The 5,437-nt window shown below is 40.2% G+C and overlaps 1 pseudogene; it reads left to right on the forward strand.

Annotated features, from left to right (window-relative positions):
- Window positions 1-564: 564 nt before the first annotated feature.
- On the forward strand, window positions 565-5,029 carry LOC133860294 (ABC transporter G family member 10-like; annotated as a pseudogene).
- Window positions 5,030-5,437: the final 408 nt, after the last annotated feature.

Here is a 5,437-nt window from a genome sequence, read left to right on the forward strand (position 1 = left end):
ACACATTTATAAGTCGTCCGGACATGCAAGTTTGAAATGACTTCCTTCAGCAATATATTCACCCTTTCTGATGTCAGAATGGAACACTTGATACTCCATAGTTCCAAAACATAAGCAACAAGTTCTTGACACCGAATGAGCTAATCTAAAAACCTAACCAAAATATACCTTAACTTATGTGTGACTCCTGTTCCTAGTGGAGAAGTGCTACACATCTCAAATTTTTTTCCTAAAATTTGGTTCCCAAATGATGTGTCACAATCACATGTGATCTATCATTTTGGGAAATGTGTCATCATCTCATGTAGGGTTGGCAATTTTTGAGACGACCCGCGAACTCAGTATGAACACGACACGAAAAAATCGGGTTTGGGTTTAGTATTATCGGGTTCGGGTCATAGTCGGGTCAACCCGATTATGAGATGGATCCTTTAAAAAAGAAAAAAAAAAAAAAATAGTGATTCAGATCAGATTTCTCACACCGCACGCCTTTTGGCCCTTTCCAGTGTTTTCATCACCGCACCAGCGAACCTACAGACCCATCTCAAAACCACAATCTCCACCATGCTTCTCTTGTTTCTCATCTCCAGTGCTCCACCCAGAAATGGCCTCCTCCTTGTCCGTCTCCTAGTCGTTCTCCAACTTCTCCTCCCTGCCCCACCAAACCTCCAGCCTCTTAGCCCACGCAACCCAAAACCCCTTCACCTACGCACCCAGTTCCGCAAACCCATCTCCATCAAAGCCCTCTCCGCTCCAATCCTCACGCAAGACAACCTCAAGAAGCTCACCGCCGACAAGGCCGTGGACTATGTCAAGCTCGGCATGGTCCTTGGCCTCGGCACCAGATCCACCACCACCTTCGTAGTCGCCAAGCTCGGCCACCTCCTCCAGACCGGTCAGCTATCCAACATCGTCGGAATTCCCACCTCGAAACGCACCGAGGAGCAAGCCCGCCAACTGGGTATCCCTCTCTCGGTCCTCATCGACCACCTGCTCCTTCACCGGTGTGAGAGATTATTTGCCGTCAGTGTTCCTACCCAGACAATCTGCAAGACTCCAAGGACCAGATGACCCAATTGCTCCTACAGAGCCTTACAAGTCATGGGTGATGGGTCTGGGGTCATGACCACAAGAAACAAGATCCACCAGAACTGCAGAAGTTTAGAACGGGGCTCCAAATAATACTGAGTTCAATCGTGTTTAAGCAGGTCGGGTTCATGTTACCCGGTTCACAATCGGGTCGTATGTTTGACCCGATTAATAATCGGGTCGGGTTTGTGTTGAACCCGTATATGTTGAACCCGTGTCGATGACCGCAATAGATCACAACAAAGAGCGGTGGTCAAAAGCAGGGATCATATTCTTAAAAAGGATAAAAAAATTAAAAAAAAAAATTTTAAAAAAAAAGAAGAAGGAGGAAATCATAGTACTTGCATGAAAAGATTTTACGCGAGTATCATGCATAAGACCTAACAAGAGCAACCTCATTGGGTGGTCGTGGAAATTACAGAGCTAACTTCATGGGCATTCCTTTTGTTAACTCAATTGGGTAAGAGACCCAACGGTGCGAAAATGGGTAAGTCTTGCAAAAGAGATTTCATTTGGGCATTTCGTCGAACACCTAGCGTTCGTGAAACTTTTGGGCATGGCAGGGTCACAAGATCAATGGGCCTGGTCCAAATAAAATCACAAGAACAATGGGACCCAATCCATCACAAGAGTCATCAAGGATTATCAAGAAATCAAGAAAAATTTGGATTAGGCAAATAGTTTCCCCAAATCCGAATAGATCTAAATCAAGGGTTATGAATATTGAAATCTAACCTACCGAACAATCACAAAAGATGTTACGAAAAATTCCAAACATCTATATGTAGTGAATTTAACAACAATCAAGAAATCTAGAAATTCCCAAATTTAAAACCCTAAAGCGAAATATTGAAAATCAATCAGTGAAAATCACATACAGTTGTTAAATACTTGTGAATAACGCTTGAATCTCCAAAAGGTTGGAAGATCTTCGAAGATACCTTGCCAAAATCGTATTTGGGAAGGAAAATTTTGAGAGAAAATTTGTAAAAATGGGTTTACTCCATTGAAAAACTCGACCTTTCGCATTTTAAGTTTTCTCGAACGTTTAAGGCCTGCGTACGATCGTTCGAGGTTTTCTAGAAACCCTAATTTTTTTTAACACTTCGAATTCCCTTTGGAAAAGAGGAATCATTATTTCAAGAAATAAAACACTTCAAGCAAGACTTTGAAATTAAAACAAATAAACACATTTTTAGCTTAAATCAAGTTGCCACTTTCAAAAACAGTGTTACCACTAGAAATCATTAGCTGATCAGGGTCCTCCTCAGCAGAATCTTCCAATGGGTGTTCCTTATTAGATACTTTTTTAGTACCCGGGGTTTGCTTCGAAATCAAATATCCCACTTGGTTTACAAAAGTATCACAAATGGTACATGTGGACAACTTATAAACGCAGTTGATACTTCCGTTCATTTTTTGTCCAAAAATTTAATAGCCCGCCATGTCAAACCTAACACAAGGTTTCAATAAGCTGATTTAGATCTATGAGAACCTATTACCAATGGACACCTCCCATGGAAACCTAACAGCTATGGGTGATAACTGCATGGTTGAGGGTGAACGTTGTTATAGTGTGATAACCCCCGACGCAAGTTTTCAATAAGCCGATTTAGATCCATCTAAAGAATTCTATAGATTTGTTAATATGTACTAAAAAGATGCAAATGTGTGTAGTTGGGTTAGGCTTAAAGTAAATATGCAAGTCTATTTCCAACCCTCTGGCGCTTGCAGTAGGCGCACACCAGAAGCCCCAACCTTATCCCCATTTAACGGCTGCTCAGATGGAAGGGTGAGCTAGATAATCAACACCGAACCCAAACTGAGCCAAAGACAACCTGAAAAAGCATGTGGTGCATCCTTGAGATGTTTGAAACTGTCATGCCCACACCAAAGTTGAAAGTTGAGATCAGAGGGTAGATGTACTCCCCACGCTATGAACATGGTATCGATTTGTACCAATGAATTTAAGCTTTTTAAAATAAGAAAAGAAGAACAGAGCTTATAGACTAAAGGAAGAGTCAGTTCGGTGTGTTAGCTCATCCTCTCCCTGTAATTCTTCCTATCTTCAGCAACCCATTGCCTCCTATTTCTCAATGGAATTATTTAGGACAATGAAGTTACTGCCTTAAAAGACAACTAACGTTAGTGCATGCCTTGAATGAGAAGCCGTTTCTAACGTTAATGTCTCAAAGGAGAATTGAAGTTATTGCCTTGAATGAGAAGATGCGTTACTGCCTTGACATATTGATCTGTACAAGGTGCAATGAATCTAGACAATATACCAGCTATGTGAGAATAAATTGACAACAATGTATATATTTCAGTTGCACAGAAAGTCAGAAATGTTTTGTAACCTTTGTACGTTTTCCTTTATCCATTAACTTTTGTAGTTTGTACCCAAGTATAAATATGAAACTATGCCCAAAGCATCCCTGGGGCTGTTTTATCAAAACAATTTTGTGTCTTTACAGGAATTACCAACAAAGACACCGGATTCCAATGGCCAGAAGGGCACGATACTGAATAAAGGCAAAAAAAACTTTCTTACAGATTATGTCACCAATTTCATGAAAAAAATGGGGTTTGTTGACCCAATAGTACTTACATTTTGAAGAATGTGAATTGCGAAGCAAAACCAGGGGAGACCATGGCCATTGTTGGTCCAAGTGAGGCAAGAAAGACAACTTTGTTAGAGATACTGGCCGGCATGATCCCCACCTAGTAGAGTATTCGGTCATGTTTTTGTAAATGAGCAGAAAATGGATGGAAGATACTTCCGGAGCGTATCAGGATATGTCACGCAAGAAGATGCCCTTTTCCCATTTCGTATTGTTAGAGAACACTTATGTACAATGCACGTCTCAGGTTGCATGGAGGGTTTAAAATGGCCGCCACCAGAGTGACAGATCTACTGAAGGAGCTTGGACTAGAGCATGTTGCCAATGTGAGAATTGGTGGTGAATCGAGGCATGCCGGCGTGGCATTTCAGGCGGTCAAAGGCACACTGTATCAATTGGTGCTGATCTAGTGCATGATCCAGCTGTTCTTCTGCTCGATGAACCAACATCAGGTCTGGATTCAACCTCATCTCTTCATGTTGCCTTCTTCTGCTCGATGAACCAACATTAGGTCTGGATTCAACCTCAGCTCTTCATGTTGCCTTAATGCTGAAGTCCATGGCTATGACACTTGGTAAAACAATTGTGTTCACCATCCATCAACCTAGTTTCCAGATTCTTATCAAAAGGAATCGTTCTTCGCCATGGATCCCTGCATCTCCTGGAGGCTTGCTTACGTTTGCTGGTCATTATGTTCCTTGGCATGTTGATGTGCTTGAGTTTGCCATTGAAGTGGTAGAAACCCTGGTCACGGATATTGTTGAAAGCGATATTGAACAAGAAAATGAGCATATCAGAAGAATTCCTAACTAAGGCTACATCGAAGAACATAAAATATGTTATTCTAATAGTCAATTCAATGAGGCTTCAATACTGGGGCAGAGATTCTCCAACAACATTTTTAGAACCAAACAGCTCTTTGTTGCAAGAATGATTCAAGCAGTAGTTGCTGGATTTGTGATTGGGACTATATTTGCAAATGCAAGCAATGATCCAAGGGGATTTAGGCTAAATTCTCAAATTGGATTTTTTGCCTTCAGCCTCACCTTCTTGCTGTCTTCAACAACTGAAGGCCTACCAATATACTTACAGGAAATGAGGATTTAACTGAGAGAACCTTGAGGGGATCTTATAGAATCTCTTTATATATTATATAGCAAACACTCGTGTTCCTTCATTTCCTCCTAACTGTGGCTCTTCTCTATACGACCCCTGTTTATTGGCTAGTTGGATTGAATCAGCTGTCTTTTCTTCCCTCCAACATCTATCAGTGTACATTCTTGGATTTCGATTTCTCTGCTACTTCAGAAAATATCTAATTTGGAAAGAAAAGAAGAATTTTGAGAACAGATTGATGTGATCATAATTATTTAGTATGTGTTAGAATCCAATAACGATTATTCTCCAATAAGGAGTTTGATTCTAATTTTTTCTTAGTAGAGTTGAGTCCTAGTCTAGAGTAAGTAGAGTCAATCTTAATTTTAGTCGGTCAATTAAATAGTTTAAAAAGTCCTATATTTTGGTTACTAGTTATCTCTGTAACTGATCAGTATTACTCCTCTATTTAAAAATGGATTATTAATGAAAAAGTATGCATGGTGAATATTGTTTGGTATAATATAATTTATTGTGTTTAAGAAATCATAGCTCTCTCGAAATAGCCATTACAAATTACGGCTCCCTCAAACGAGTCATCTATTATTTTATTGTGTTTTGTACTAGTTAGT

This window comes from Alnus glutinosa, chromosome 2, assembly GCF_958979055.1.
Source record: "Alnus glutinosa chromosome 2, dhAlnGlut1.1, whole genome shotgun sequence".
Taxonomy (NCBI): Eukaryota; Viridiplantae; Streptophyta; class Magnoliopsida; order Fagales; family Betulaceae; genus Alnus; species Alnus glutinosa.